General features: G+C 40.7%; 1 protein-coding gene and 1 long non-coding RNA gene across 12 annotated transcripts in view; one reads left to right on the top strand and one right to left on the bottom strand.

Annotated features, from left to right (window-relative positions):
- The window catches only part of LOC116098646, a 20,333-nt gene extending 11,101 nt beyond the window's left edge, over positions 1 to 9,232 (bottom strand). Inside the window, exon 1 of the long non-coding RNA XR_004121900.1 lies at positions 9,135 to 9,232. This is a non-coding gene — a long non-coding RNA (uncharacterized LOC116098646). The remainder of the gene's footprint in view (positions 1 to 9,134) is intronic.
- Grm8 (glutamate metabotropic receptor 8) overlaps positions 1 to 14,574 on the top strand; it is an 804,058-nt gene that overhangs the window by 150,431 nt on the left and 639,053 nt on the right. For 2 of the 11 annotated variants that reach the window (XM_031381318.1, XM_031381314.1), the window contains exons 1-3: positions 9,586 to 9,994; positions 13,100 to 13,140; positions 13,216 to 13,309. The exons of 5 other annotated variants lie outside the window; for them this stretch is intronic. The gene's annotated coding sequence lies outside the window, so the exon portion shown is untranslated. Of the gene's footprint in view, positions 1 to 9,258; positions 9,281 to 9,585; positions 9,995 to 13,099; positions 13,141 to 13,215; positions 13,310 to 14,574 lie in introns of those variants that run through there. 4 more of the 11 variants (XM_031381316.1, XM_031381313.1, XM_031381315.1 and 1 more) reach the window with 3 other exon arrangements.

Below are 14,574 nucleotides of genomic sequence, written 5' to 3'. Positions count from 1 at the left end.
AAAAAAAAAAAAAAAAAAAAAAGAAAATCCATTTAGTGATACATTGCATGTCCAGTTTAATTAGAGAATTTTGCATTTTAACAGAATCTGAGTTTCTAGAAGTAATTCCTGGGAATCTGGGAGAATGTAGATTATGCATTAATGGTGGTCAAGAACAGACATTGACGATCACTCATCTCTAGGCAATATCCCTGTGGAGGAGATATAGGAGGCATTTGATAGAGTAAATATTTGATATCCTAGCTGTCTTAGTGTCAGTCTAGCCATATCTTGTAGAAACTATCAAATAAATAACAATAACAAGCCCACAGAAAACACAATTTGACCAGAGTATAGTACACAGTGAAATATGCCAAATAAAATAGAAAGTTAGATATTGGTATACATTTGAGTACTCTAAGGTATTTATTTTATCCTTGATGTTCTAAATAATTGCCAAAACTTTTGAGGGCTGAGGAAATCCATCAGGTTGAATATATAAGTAGAGGGTGGAAGACTACATAAGGGGCCTCTGCAGTATCTGTCTTGGTTTAATATGGGGTGTGGCAGTCGGAATAGAAAAGTAGACAGACATGAGAGACATTTCTGAGATCAAGTTTATGGAACTCAGTAACTGATTAAATGTAGATCTCGAAGGCCAGAAGAAAAGTTATAGCTGACCATGAAACTCTGTAGCTGGGCAGTTCAGAGACGGCAAGTGCAGTCACTGAAGAGTAGTGGGGAGACATGTGGAGCGGGAGCTTGAGTTTTGTCAGCAACACCTTTGTGGAGAAGAGCAACAGGAGCATTGGTCTAGCTAAGCAGGAACTCTCAACACCATCTTACAAAAATCCGAGTTAAGGAGGGGAATGGTGGATGCTGAGGCCGAGCATGGAGAGAGTGAGAAACAAAGGAAGTCATGTATAGACAGACTCCTTGGCAGAAATTTCATGAGAATTATGGCTTCATACAGTAATGGGAAGCAAAGATCAGAGAGACAGTATTCTCTCTTTTTGGTGGGTTATTGGCCATAGGTGGTTCTTAGTCACTTTTGAAGAAAGTTTTCATTATAGAAAATGTTCATTCATTTTCTTTGGGCATTTTTTCATTCAAGGACTCTGAATAGTTTTTAATAAGAGAACAGGGACTTTTCCACTGAGCATAGCCAAAAGTGTATGCACAGTTACATAGACCCACACTGTGTGATATAGAGAGATGATTTGTCTTTGCAAAGGTGCCAGAACAAAAAACAGTCTGGGTAATTTAAGTTGGTGCTCATTGCTTCTCATGTCTGATAGCAAAAATCTGAAACCAATGTGCTTCAGGGGTGTGGTACTTCTGAGAAATCAGAGAAGAATCTACACTTCCCTTGGAGCTCCTGAGCTGTGCCAGCAGTCTTTGGTCTTCTTTAGACTATAGACACATCACTTTAGTGACTGCGTCTAAAGTCTCATAGTCACTTACTATGTTGTGGTAGTTCCTTGTGCTCTGTTGTTAAAAAGATGCAGCCATATTAGATAGATGCACCTTACTCTAGTAGGATCTCAGCATGAATAATGTGTGAATTGTCTCTATTTCCAAATGGTCACAATTTGAGTTACAGGGGGAAAGACCTTAGCACATCTCTGTACGCATGGTTCAATGCATTACAGAATATAATTGTGACAGCTTCAGAGGGGATAGTGGCCAGAGAGAGGAGTCAGAGAAGCCAGAAGGTCAGGTTGACAAATAAGGATGGGGACAGAATTAATTAATAGAGATTCCTATAATACACTGACCAGAAATTCCTTGGCATTTTATGCAATCCTACCGTTCTGGTCTTGATTACAAGGATAGAATGGCTTAGTATACAGTGTAGGGTTCTAGGTGTATGTGTGATCCCAGCGTCTCAATTTCCCTGGCTCATGTTGTCAACAGTTTCCCGCAGGATTGGCAGGGACAACGAACATAACTGTACACTGGCTGTTGAACTATTTTACTTTCTGTAGTTTCAAAAACACTTTTAAAAATAACACCTAGAAAATTATAAACACCCATAGTGTGTCTTCTAGCCTAATTTATTTCTATTCCCCTGCCCCCGCCTAGTCTCCTTTAGCTTGAAGAAAAGGAATAGCTTAGTAGTTCCTGGGTTACAACTTATTCATCATCCATGTTACACACCCTGAATGGTTAGAACCACACTCCTCTATTTGTCTTGTTTTAATTATTCAATATAAGGTTTCACAGATACTGTAATAAAGGGGTTGATGATATTTGTTCATGCTTTTCTATCACAAGTTGGGGGCCTTGTAGCTCCTGACTCAATAAATGACTTCCTTGAGTCTTTAGACGGTTTCTTTCCTGTCCTTGTCTTACCTTATTATTCTAGTTTTAAAGGAAGATGGGATAATAAATGTTAATGCTCCTTCTATCATTATAAAGGGCAAGGAAGCCAAGGCTTTATCTTTGAAGATAAAAGGAATTTGTGAAAGGAGGATATCTTTTCACTGCAGATTTGCACAGTAAGGAGACACACCTCCTTTAATCAGTAATCATGTTTATGAATGGCTTATTGAAGATGACAAGCTTTCAAGCAATCGCTGCAAATATTACAAGGGGCAGGATAGACCTAAATCTGTCAGATCTTCTACTGTATGTGACTTTTCTTCTAATTTACTGATGTTGGACATTTCTATTACTTGACATGTGTTCAGAATCTTAAAATCTCAGTGTTAGAAAAGACTGTGAAGAGAGTTGACTACTTGTATTTAAATAATGGGATACACCATTTTAATTAATTAATTTTAGTATGTGAAATGATACTCGCCCCCCTCCCCAAATTTGAGGTGTGATTCAGATGATTTTGTTTTGTTGAGGATCTAGCATTAATGGAACATTTCATTCCTACTATAAAATTGACAAATGCCCACTGATCATATTTTTTTATGTAGTGTATTATTTTAGAAGAAAGAACTTCCCCCTTTAGGTTATAAACAAGAACCGAATTTCTATTAACGAAAATGGATTTAGTTTTAAGATTAAAATAAAGTCTTTTCAATGATGGAAAGAAAAGCACACATAAATAACACTTTCCCCCCTCAGATGTTCATTGCTTTGGAAAAATGACTTCCAGCAGGCAAAAATCAATTTGACAAAAGTATTAATGTTCTAAAATACTATGAATGAAAGGAAACAGTTTAGTTCAATTGAAAATTTTACTTTATATTCATACAGCTGAGTTCCATTGATAACACTGCATTTCAAGTTGCAAATCACATTTAATTAATATTAACACCAGGTAATTGGCAAAAATAACTTCAAAGGAGGGCTGAGGAGATCGAAAATTGGAACTGCAGGTGCAGCAATATTGCTGAGGCTCTAGTGGGACCCAAAGAAAGTGTATATGATTTCAACAATTACTGCAGAACCTGATCAAATAGAGTGTCATTTCAAAGCTGTTCTTCTCTCTGGCCTTTCCTAATATTTAGGGCGTAGTAACTGCCAAGTATCAACAACAGCTGTTAAGAAAGTGAACTGGCAGACAGCATTCAAACAAATGCTTTACGACTTGTAATTCAAATGCTGTAGTTAAGTTTTCAGTAAACCATGGCTGTTGGGTGCAGTGGATTCCATCTCAGAGCAGAAGACCTCTCGTAAATCCCCTTTCTCTAATTATGAGAACACTAAAGGCCTTTCGCAAGGATTGGTTTGTTTGTAAGGAGTCAGCATCAAGTGGTGCAAACATTATGACCATATTTGTAAAAGTGGTGTTTATTATTTGGTATTGCTCATGAGAGGAATGGAGAGAAGACTCAATGCCTTCCCCAAGGCAGAACAAAGCTGTGGACGAGCAGAAGGATGCCAGGTGCCATGGTCTGGATGCAGGACTTGGGTAGAGAGAGCTGTTCTTGACTTGCTAATTATCTCCAAACTAACTGCACTTAGCAGTTTTGCTTGAAAGAGCAGGGAGGAGGGTTCTGGGTACTCCTGGCCATGGGCTCCCTCCTCTCTCTTCCTCAATTTTTCAGGCTATCTCAGCAAATATTCTGCCCCTGGTTTGATTGTCAACAGCCTTAGATATTCAGTGTTGCTTATTACGCCATCTGATAATTGTCTTTTCTTTGGTCAACTCTGTTGCCACGTGAGATGTTCTAAAACTCGCTACAAGTTTAAGGTACATTGCTCCTGTGCTGTTCCTGGGCGTCACCATGAGCTACTGCTAGCCACTTGGATTAGAATGCTGATTTGTCTGTGTGTTTTCTTCACCCAAGAGTGTTTTCATCAGTGGAAGACCACCCAGTATCCAGCAGGCTGCCTGCCCCACAACACATGTTTTATGAGTTTCTGTTTAATGACCATTGTCACCAGATACGTAGACTCTTCATGTGATCCCAGAGGTTGGGAATTGAAAGGCAAAGGTTAGCTCCAATAATGGCTTCTGCATTTTACTAGCTTTTGTCTAACAATAAGAGAAACTTGAAGGGCTTCTGTACCATCCAGTCACTTTTTTCTTTGTGCCCCAAAATACTAAAGCCTGGGTTCATCCTGACTCTCATCGACAAGCCAGGTAGTGCTGGGCAGTGGTTCAGAGCTTCTGCTGGCTAAACTTGAGTTTCCAATCTATCAATAGGACCTTTGATAACTTCACTATGTTGTGGTCTAATTGCCTTATCTATAGACTGAGAATGACTGCTGTCTGAGAATTGAATAAGATCATTTGAAAGTATGAAGGCAGGTAGTGAACAAGTGTTTATTATTATTATTTTTTATTGAGACAGGAACTTTATATATACTTTAGACAGGATTCAAACCCACAGACTTCCTGACCCAGTCTTCTGAGTTTTAGATCACAAGCCATATGCCATATCACAAGGCCTCAGTTTGCCCTGTGTAAGAATATGTTAGAATTCTAACATAGAATGATGTTAGAATCCTGTGCCTTGGCAGCGGACTTATTTCTGAGTCTGTTTACAGTTTTGCTCAGTGTGCATGAGGCAGTGTTTCTAGTACTGACTTATTGTTATTTTTTCCTTAGCATGATAAATATATTACCTAAGATAGAGCTAGCATATAGTTGAATGCATGAATTAATTATGTCATCATTGGCACACTAAATCTGCATGCTCATCTTTCTTTTTTACCCTTCTGAATATTAAGTGTCTGCCAGCATCTCTAGTAAGCCCACCATATATTAGGCTATATTTTTTGTCAGTTGTAAGGACAAAGAGATGAATCACACTGTTTTCTATCAGGTCATTGTTGTTGTAAGTCAGAGAACACAGACATACAAGGAAGCAAGCAAGCAAGGAAACAAACAAAAATGCAGATTATGAACATTGCCTTGGAGGAGGGTGTAGATGGTGAAGGATGAAGGGTGGAGGGTGGAGGCCAGAAGCCACATCCAAGAACAACAGGCCTGCTAGAAGGCATATTTCAGTCCACATAACAAAATGACTTGGAAGGAGGCTTCGGAGAAGTGGTTGGTAAGTCCCACGCTCAAAGGGTGAGTGCAGTGTATCATGGGAATGACTTTAGATAACTTCAGAAGAAAGAACTTTTCTGGGATAATGCTTCAGAGCAAAATGGACTGCAGGCCATGCCAACTTTGTATACGCCAAGCACATACACGTGGAGTGTTTAATAGGTCTAAAATACAAACAGGGTCAGACAATAGCATCTTGTGTGCTTATCTATTTGAGGTATCGTTTCCTAGGCCATCTGTGTTTGACTTGTTCTTATGTGCACATCTACCCTCGCATCACCAATGCCCTTAGCAGCACTTTCAGCTTTGGTCAGTCTGAGAGGAAGCCAGGGACAACGGTTTAAATTCAACCTCAACCCTTAAATTGTCAGTTTGCAACCTTTCATCAGGAGTGAGCCCTGGGCCCTTCTGTTACTGTAACCATACAGTGTCCTACCCTTGACTTATGGATCTGTTCCTACACTCTGATTTCCTAGGCTTGGATGGCAAAGTAACAATTATTCTCTGCCAGGTTTCACCTGGGTGGCAGCATCTGCTCTTCTGTCTGTACTCTCACCCAGTGGATGAGGTCTAATGACATGATACCATCAGGCAGGACCTGTTCCTGACCTCTACTGCAAGGATTCTGATCCTGCTTAACTTATTGTCCTGTCAGCACCATATTCTTAGGGTACCAGGAATGAATAGACATGAATTCTATAGAATAAGAGAATTCACCTTCAGGCTTTAGTTCTCTCTTTCAGATATTCCTTTCTAAATACTTAGAAAAGGTCAGGTTCTGTCATATTTGAAATATGGTCTCTGAAATTACTTTTCCCTCTTACCTAACTACCATTGCCAATTGTATTAGGTACTTCAGGATACTGTAACAAACTACCATAAATCGGGTATGCCCAAAGAAAACCATTCCATTGTTTAGGGGCCCTAAGAGCCTGGATGCTCCAGATGAAACAAAGTACTAGCAAGACCCAACCCTCTGCCCTTCCATACTTCTCTTTTAGTTGAATACTAATGCCTATCTGCCATTTCTTGCACATCTACAGTGTCACTGTGATCTGTGTGATATTGGATGAGGGACCCATCTTACTTCAGAATAACTTCATTTTAATTTGATTGATTAAATCTACAATGGCTCTTTTACAAGTACAGTCACATTCAGAGATACTATGCCTTAAAAGTTTTTTTTTTCTGGGTGGGGGGAGGAAAGCACAATTTAATCAATGACACCAAATATAGTTACTGATTGAACTCTGATTGGTGGAGTCCTTTATTTGAACTGAGCCCATATTTGTATTTATTCCCTGCCTGGGTTTCTCTTCCCCTGTGCTCCTCTGAGAGGCCAGTCTTTTTAGTCAGATTAAATATTCCCTACCCCCTTCTCCTTGCCAATCTGTCTCCACACACCTTAGAACCAAATGCCCAAGTCACGACAAGAATTGTGCTTTCCTATGTGCTTAGCCCCAAAGAAATCACATTCTTTTAATTCCTTTCTGAAGGCACTTCTGTGTTAAAGGCATTGTGCTTGGGGAATGCAGGCAGTAGCTCAGAGCTTTAAGGTGCAGTCTATGCTTTACAGTGTTGATAGAGGCACATCATATAAACATCCTTCTGCAGAAATGAAGCAACATCAGACTCCATTTGCATCACTTTTATGGACCTTAAAAGAGTTGGCCTGAGAATTAGAAGTGTGTTTTCCCAGTTTACTTCATAACTTCTCAACTAAGCAACAATTATAGTTTCCTTAAAAGCAAATGGCTCAAGAATAATAAAACCAAAAAGCTTGTAAGGTGAACAGTTGAATGAAATAGGTGCCAATTATTCCAAGGGTTATGTCCGTAGACAGGACTGTGTTGTGCGGACTCTCTTCCTCGCCATTTGCATGTCTGATAGACTATGGTCTCTTGTTCTTGCTGCTCTCATTACTGCCTAACCAAAGCTATTTCATGACTCACTGGGGGCTGCACAAGGGGAACACGGGAAGACAAGAAAGGGAACCTGAAGTCAGCATATTTGGTTTCTTGTTTAACAGCTCTGGGAAGAGGTTTGGTCAGGAAAAGAATTTCAACTAACGATTTAAACATGTCTTCTGGCAGTTGTAATGGTGAGGGAAGAAAATGCCTCTTACAGCAGGTCATACCCACTTCCCAGGCAGTGGTATGCATAGCCACGGGACTCTGTAGTCACATTTGAAGCATATATCATGGCTGGCACTCATGCAATAGACTATTAAGGGAAAGAAGGATGCTCAGAGTTCATGGCCACTCTTTTGTACTGGATATCATGGAGAGAAATTTCTGTGTTCTCAGTGAAATTGGTCTTTGGTGTTATTGCCCATGGAAACCCTGTGCCAAGTGGAAATGCTTATGGGAGTGATGTGACATGGCTTCCCAACAAATATTTGAGTACCAACTATGTTTTGGGGAATGGTTCTAGATGGTAGGAATGTAGTGCAAATGAAACAGATCAGAATGCTGACCTAGTGGGATTCTTAGTCAAATTTCTTATAGAACATGTAATCTTTTTAAATCTTTCTGGAACATGAGATAGTCTAAGCCAGAATGAGATGTGACTGAGTAATGGAAGAACTGAGAGTGGCTTTGTCTTTATCATATATATAGCTGGATACCTTGGGTGTCCTAGAGATACTGAAGGTTTTTAGGGTGTATGTGCCTGACTAGTGGTGGTGAAAACCACACATCTGAGAGAAGCAGCATGTAGAAGGTTAGGTCTGGAGCAGGCAAGGAGCGGGAGGAGTGACAGATGTGAAGAATGCCATGTGTAACAAAGGTACAGAATTCCACTCAAACATGGACGTGCAGATCAGAGGTCATGGTTCTGGTGATGTCCTCAGCCTATAGCAGCATGGCATGAGATTCACACTCCTTACCTTTCTGCCCCACTTTGGCCTATTAGCATCCTGTTGTCCATCCATTCTTGGTTACTTCCTGGAAGCCTTTATTAAACTTTATTCCCTTCTCCTTCCAGCTATATTGCTGGTATCTTTTAGGGGTGTATGTGTGTGTGTGTGTGTGTGTGTGTGTGTGTGTGTGTGTTGTGTATAGGTGCATGTGTATGTTAGTTTGCATGTGCCTGTGTTTATGCAAGTGAAGGTCAAAGGACAAAGGATACTCTTGGGTATCATTTCTCAGGTACCACTGAACTTTTTGAAACAGGCTTTCTTTCTAGTCTGGAGCTCACTGAATAAGTTAGGATGGCTGGTCAGAGATGCTCAGGAATCATTTGGCTCTAGTTCCTCTACTTCCTTAAAGCTGAGATTACAAGTGCACATGAGCACATTTTATATTTATTATTTTTTCTTAACATGAATTCTTAACCTTGAATTCAGGTTCTTGTATTTATAACAAACCAACTTCCCAAACTTAACTATCTTCCCAGAGTCTCTTCTAGATAGTCTACCAAATAAAAGTTAGCCCAGGTTTAGATAAAACATGTATGTTTTGTGTAGAAGAAATATCACAGTAGAGAGGATGAATCAATTTCAGACATTGATATCTATCATAAAGCCAATGAGAAATAACTTTTTCTTTTCCAAGGTAGGGAGGAATAAGCAAATCCTTAATAGAGTGGCTGAAGGGAAGTTGTAGCATCTCCAGTGGGATCTGCCAGGACAGGTGCTTGCTGTGATCGAGCAGTTGATTTTCAAGGGTAAACAAAGGTGGTACATTCTACTTACTCTTTTTGCAGGTTTGTAGTTAAGCAGAGTTTAGGGTCTTCTGAGAAGAGAACCCTGCCCAGATCATATGGAACATGAGAAGTTCAACATCGTGAATGTTAGCATTCTGTCTAAGCTCTGCCCCACAGTTGCCTGGCAACAGGCAGGTATGCGTGACTCACTATAAAAGGGGCTGCTTGCTCCCTCCTCTCCCTCTTCCTCTTGCTCCTCTTTTGCCCTTGCCTTCCTTGCTCTGCCCTCTTATCCCTTCCCCCTCTCTCTACCTGCTCATGGCCAGCCTCTACCTCCACTCCTCTACTTCCCTTCCCTTCCCTTCCCTTCCCTTCCCTTCCCTTCCCTCCCCTCCCCTTCCCTTCTCTCTTCTCTTCTCTTCTCTTCTCTTCTCTTCTCTTCTCTTCTCTTCTCTTCTCTTCTCTTCTCTTCTCCTCTCTTCTCTTCTCTTCTCTTCTCTTCTCTCTCTCTGCTTTCTCTGCTTCTATCACCCTTTTAACTCCCCTCCCCATGCCCTGAGTAAACTCCATTCTATACTATACTATTGTGTGGGTAGTCCCTCATGGGGAAGGGATTCCTCAGCATGGGCCCACTAAGGCACCCCTCCCCCATACCTCACCACACCTCCACTAGAACATATCCCTTCCTCTCTTTATCTTTTTATAAGCACCTTTGTGGTTCCATGCAGACAGTTTACTATTTCCTCTTTCAATTCTCTTTCTTTCTACAAAAGTGGAACACACATTTTGTTTATCTTTGCTCAGTCCTGAGATCTGGAAGGATGCTTCTGAATATGTGACAAAATGGATGCCAGACAGATGAGTGTGACCTGAAGATAGGCCACCAGGAAGCGGATGACTTGGGGAAAGGTAGATGAACAGCTGATGAGTCCAGATTAAGAATTCTGTAGCAGAAGTAGGACTCTGACCCTGAGTTCAGCACCAAAATTTGCCTGGTGTTACTTGAGAAATATGGGATATGGGGCCATGACTGTGTCTGCTAAAGGAAGATACATAGGAAGAAAGGAGATCCAGAAAACCAAGGTTCAGAAACAGGTTTAGGTTGGGAAACAGAAGCATCAGCTTAAGCAGATGAAAGTTAAGTCCAGGCCCAGATTGTCACACTTGATCCTGAGAACAAACACCAGATGGAGAATGTACAGTTCCAGTGGGAAACTCTAAGTTAAGGACTAGAGCTTTGCTGCATTTGACAAATAGTATTGGATGCAAAATTTAGGAAGTAGATGAATTTGCTGAATGTATTGCTCCTCTCTCAACAGCTTTTCTGTTCCCAGGAGTAGAAATGTGTCATGTGATTCTTGATTGCACAGTTCCACCCAGGCCCAGGGCTCCTGGTGCTTCTCATGTTTAGAGTTCTAGTCTGTGTTCTGGAGTCCTGCTTGTTCACCATTCCCTCGATATGTGCTTGGTTCTTATATGAAGTTCCATGCTTGTGCCATATGCTGGAAATTCATAGGTGAGCTTTTAGCCTCACTGGTCTTAGATTCTGGCAAGGAAACTAACTTTAAAAGACATAAAGGAAACAAAATACTGATTACAGACCGTGCTATAGCAAGAAAGAAACAAATGCCTGGTTAAGGTTTGTTTGAGAAATAGCTAGGAAGCTGGTAGCTACAATTGTCAGAAGTAGAAGAGAAGTGTCTACCCATGGGATGGGTAGACAAGGACTTAATTGATCCCAGCTAAGCAGGCCATGAAGGGGGCGTGTGAGTGTCAGTCTAACACACTGGGGAGCCTTTCAGGTGGTCTTGATAAAGCTATGCAACATTCTGGGATTCAACTGAAGTAGCTCTGACTGAGTTGGTCTCTGTGGTTTTAGCACTCATTGGATATATTAGGAAAGGGAATATCTTTAGGCCTTAAGATAATGTGTAGAGATTGGGTTCCAGGAACAAATGAAGCAGAGGATGAGTTAGATGCATTGCTGAGTTCCAGTGCAATGTCTGGGGTTGGCTTGAGTCAGAGTGGGCATTGAGGAAAAAAAAGCAGAAGTTGTGAATAGCAGAAGTAGAGATCCCAGGTCTCGGATACTGAGAACTTTGATTCTGTAAAGGTCTATGACCTTGAAATAAAACTCAGGTAGGACACCTCAGCCAACATCAGAGTGTATCTACAGCTCTTAGATTGGGATGGTGGTGTCCAGCATGGCCAGTGATGACTGATGACATCAGGTGAATTATTTCCTGGAAAAATCTCACACTAACTGAGTGCTTTCATGTGGAATTGCTCAAAAGGATAATGGCCTCCAGGTTGTTGTTACTTTCTAAAAAGTAAATCTATTTTGAGATCTTTATTTCTCTTTTCCCTTAGTGGTGGAAGGACCTAGAATTTAGAGTGCTATTAACAGTTTTAAATATTTTCCTCTTAACTCATATTTCTTGTTTCTTTTTCTTGCTTCACGTGTTACTGATTTGTTTTAAAGCTCATTAATCATGATGCAGTTTTCTGGACACTTCTGTGCTTTCTTAATACAAATGTGGTATGGTATCACTCCTGTGTCCACAGAGTCAAAGGTCATGGGAATGGTCATCTTACATTCTTATGTCTAGACATTAGACTTACTATATCTTCCATTTAGAGTACACAAAATTATAATTCAACATAATTACCTTTAATTTGTAAGTTGTAATATGAACCATATTCTATTGAATATAGCCTATTTACTTTATCTAACTCCCAAAGCCCAAGTAGAAGATCAAGGCCCTCTGAGGACTCTCTTTTTAATGCTTTTGTGTCAAAATATAGACTTCTCTTGAGATATTAAGGAATGGGAGGGAACTGATGTACAAATGCTACTTGACATATGCCTTCTAATATAGTTTTGTGCCACTAGGCAGCTATTTTCACTCTTTCACAGACAATAAAACCAAACCTTCAATAATATCTATAGCCCAGAACTGCCTAGTTAGTAAGGGGTAGTGTTGAATGCATATCCAGTGTTCATTGGCTCCAATGTGCACATTTTCTTTTTACTTCCTCTTGCTTGTTTCTCTTTTGAGGTTGTCTGCTTATGTTTGTACATGCATGGCTGCCATTCTTGCTTCCTGAGCTTGCTGCAGGGCACAGATTTGCACACAACTTCATTTCTCTTTTCCTGTCACCTAAGCTTGAACATTTTCTTGTTTTCTGTATGAATTCTGTCCACCTGTTGGAAAGAAGACATACACAGTGCTTTCTTAGAGTGAATTTCATGCCTTAGTCCTGAGCATAAGCAATAGCTTTCTGTGCAACATTCTGGGAATTCCCTGAAGTAGTGGTTTTAGTACTCAATGGATATGTTAGGAAAGGGAACATTTTACTCAGTCAAGACTCATACTTCAGCAGTGAGGAGACAGACTTTAGGAATCAAAGGAAACCTAGAGGCTACATTGACTTTAGTTGGGTTTAGGGAGTTTTACATTTTAAGACCAAGTTTACAGAACTGTGTCTGGCTACAGCTTCGTTCTGTTTTCCAGTGCATTGGCTTTCTTCCTTTTTAGAAATCATGTGCTAAGAAGGATGACTATCAGTAGCTGTAGGCTTTCGTACCACCACTGAAGTTAGTTACTTAGAGTTAGCTTAGTATGTCATTGCAAGGCGGGTGGCTTAAAACAGAGATTTATTCTACTACTTTGTGAAATCAAAAGTCCAATGTCAAGATATTGGCAGGACTGTTTTGTGAAGGTGCTGAGGGAGAACATGTTCCCGGATCCTGTCTTAGTTCTTGATGATTGCCAGCAGTTCTTGGCTTGTAGCTACCCAGCTCAATCTCTGTCTCCATTGACACATTGCCTTCCTCTCTGTTTCGGTACTGTCTCTTTTCTTGTCTCTTATAAGGACAATCATCACTGGATTTAGGGCTTCCTTTCATCCAAGATGATCTCCTCTTGAGTTTTTCCCCCAACCCATAATTTAGGATTTTTTCACATTACATCCTAATCACAGCCCCCTCCCCCTTCTCCTCCCATTGCCAAGTGCCTTCATGTGGAATTGCTAAAAAGATCAATGACCTCCAGGTTGCTGTTACTTTCTAAAAAGTAAATCTATTTAGAGATCATTATTTTTCCCCCATTAACCCCTCTTCTTTTCAGGGAAGGCACCCTTGGGTCCCACCCACCCTGGGACATTTAGTTCCAGCAGGACTAAGCACCTCCTTTTCCACTGAGGTCCAATCAGGCAGTCCAGGTAAGAGAAGGGGATCCAATGGCAGGCAACAGAGTCAGAGAAGCCCTCACCCCAATTGTTGTGGGACCCATATGAAGACCAAGATGTACATCTACTACATATGTGTGGGGGACCTAGGTCCAGCCCCTGCATTCTCCTTGGTTGGTGGTTCAGTCTCTGTGAGCCTCCATGGACCCAGGTTAGTTGACTCTGTAGGACATTAAGAAAGGGAATCCTGTAGGTCTTCTACAAGTTGTCCTTGTTTCAAGTTAGGCTATTTTCTGGGCTTCCAGGTTTATGCCTCCCTCCCTCCCTCCCTCCCTCCCTCTCTCCCTCCCTCCCTCCTCTCTCCCTCCCTCCCTCCCCGCCCCCCTGCTCTCTTTAAGCTCATTGTTAAAACCTTAATGGGAAGAGTATATTCCTTGCTTTGCATTACCACAGAAATTCCAAATGCCCCTACTGTGTGTCAGGTGACTTTATCAATCAGTAATCACTCTAGCATGCAGAAGTCCTATTTATTTGGTTATATACCTATCTTGGGTACTTGGGAAGGAAGAGAAGGGTTAACCTCACTTGAAGCACACATAGTCTCACCATAGGGTGGGGTCACTCTTCAATGCAAAATTGGGATATTCATCTAGAATGCAGAGGAAAGACTGCCTGGCCTGAGAGATGCACAGATGTCAGCTGTGCACACTGCAGCAGCAGTCTGTTGACATCTCTGCCTTCCACATAGACTGTGACCTTCTCAGGAATGTGAGCAAGCTGGTCTTACTCAGCAGTGCCTGGGGCATGATAAAAACTCTATCAACATATGTTAAATTAAGTTACAGAGACCAAAATTTCTCTAAAAAAAATTCTAGGATCTAAATGTAACTATGAATCATAATATTTGTTAAAAATAGTCTTGGCCTCTACCTAAATGACAACAAAAAAGCAGTTTTAAAAATAAGAAAAGGCGTGTGCTGAGATAGTTTTCTCTGTGACCTGTCCTATTTTTATCAGCCCTTGTGTACTAGGGACCAAATGATTTAACCCAGGGACACTTATTCTTTTTTTTTTTTTTCTACTACATTTTTTTGAATTTAATTATTGAAAATAGCAAATACCACATTGTAGGCAAAGAGTTTCCCTAAAGGGCTTTCTCAGACATCGGGATTTCTCAGACTTCTGCCTACTAGCTTTTTGAATGGTACCTAGAGGAACCTATGTCAAAACAACGGAGCAAGGTAGACATTTTGTTCGGCTGTTATAAACATGGCTGAATCTTTTTTTTTTTTTTTTTT

This window comes from Mastomys coucha, unplaced genomic scaffold (genome assembly GCF_008632895.1).
Source record: "Mastomys coucha isolate ucsf_1 unplaced genomic scaffold, UCSF_Mcou_1 pScaffold20, whole genome shotgun sequence".
In the NCBI taxonomy this organism is placed as follows: domain Eukaryota; kingdom Metazoa; phylum Chordata; class Mammalia; order Rodentia; family Muridae; genus Mastomys; species Mastomys coucha.
The sequence above is the reverse complement of the archived record's forward strand: the minus strand, read 5'-3'. Positions and strand labels throughout refer to the sequence as shown.